Source organism: Cynocephalus volans, chromosome 1 (genome assembly GCF_027409185.1).
Source record: "Cynocephalus volans isolate mCynVol1 chromosome 1, mCynVol1.pri, whole genome shotgun sequence".
NCBI lineage: Eukaryota > Metazoa > Chordata > Mammalia > Dermoptera > Cynocephalidae > Cynocephalus > Cynocephalus volans.
In genome coordinates this window covers 111,282,782-111,284,501 of record NC_084460.1, presented here as the reverse complement: position 1 = coordinate 111,284,501, position 1,720 = coordinate 111,282,782, and positions in this window count along the sequence as shown.

Sequence of the window (1,720 nt, the reverse complement as noted above, 5' to 3'; positions counted from 1 at the left end):
TTGGCACTGTGCAGGACCATATGCTTCCAGAGATGGAGATTTAAAAATAGCCTGTCACTCAGCTCACATTGTAGCCCTGGGACATGATGGGGTGGGAAGGATTGCCTCACACTCAGCAATAGTGACACTTCAAATTTATACCAACCTCTTTTCAGAGTAACTCAAAATAATTTTCAGTTATTTATTTTTTTTAAAGTGAACCCCTGTAAGTTGAGTAACAGGCAATACAATTCTTCTCACTTTACAGAGAAGATGATTGAGGCACCCACAGGTAAAGTCGCTCCCTCAGAGTGACTCAGGCATTAGTCCTGTGCTGTTCACCACACTCTGGGATGCCAACTGCAGCAATATCCCGGGCCTGTGAGAGCCATGGGTTCATAGGACATTGCACAAAAAAGAGAAAATTGCTTCCCATTGCCTCTGTTTTGAAATACACCGTCTTCCCTTTTAAGCATTTCATCAATTTCTAATTTCAAGGCAAATTGCTTATAAGCCATAGTGACCTATATTTTCTGACATTTGAAATCAATCTCACACCAGTAAATGCCTTAGATTTGCATTTGGTGCTACCTTACAGTGTCATAATAATAATGTAATTTTTCACATCTCCATGATTCCTTACACTTAAAATGGTTTTACGTTCACCATCTCATCAGATCTGTGTAACAAGCTGTAATTTAGGTCGGGCCAGAGTTATGGCAAGAGGGAATAGGCACAGGGTGTGAGAGAACTTTCTCACCTGGGAAGTGTCACAGAAACTGACCAAAACCCAGATATTCTCTCTGCCTGTCTGGGGGTATTTTCCTGCCTCCTACATCTAAGTAATGTGTTGAGACTTGGTTGGTTGCAGAATGTATGTACTCAGGAGTGGCTTTTCCACCCAGTTTAGTATCCGACCCTCAGTTTCCAATTGGTTGTATAACCTGAAGAAGGAATTCTAGATGTGGCAGAAACCAGGTGAAATCTTTCCTTTGCAGGGGGGAAGGAAAACTCTTGGCATACTGATGGGTGCAGGCAGACAGTTTGGATATATATGGAGCCCAGTGATGCGTTGCACATTGCTGGCTAGCCTTAACCCCTATCCCAATCTTAACTCCCTTGCTCTGTACCATTCCTCTCTTTTCACCACCCTAATTTCCCTGTTGCTCTCCCCTTGATTGTACTTGGCAAAACCCCAACCCTGGTGAAATGTAACGATCCTCTCACCCCTCCTTTGCTTGCATCTGAACAGCAGAATGGTGTTAAGAATATTGCAAACCATGTTGACCAGCTCACTTTAAGTTTCTGATCAAAAACCTCAACTGCTTCCTGCCAGAGGGTCCTACAACACTTCTAGAAAATTCACTTTTCAGTCTCTGGATCAACTCTTTTACATCTTTAGCTATTTCCTTAAATCTCCACCAACTTCTACCCTCTGCATTCCCAGGATAATGACCTCCTTGCTACCAGAGGAGAATTATTTCATCTTTCCATCACCACCTATGTCTGAGCCCACATACACTCTTATTCCTCCTCTTATTGCAGTGGAAGAAGTGTCACAGCTTCTAAGGCTAACTCTTCCATTTGTCATCTGGATCCTATCTCCTCTCCTGCACTTCTTTCCTGCAATATCAATTTCTGATGTTCTGTTACGTCTATCCCATCAGCATACAAATGTGCCTTTTTAACAACTGTTAACAGAAACAACTGTCCCTTGGCCCTACATGTCTAGCTACCACCC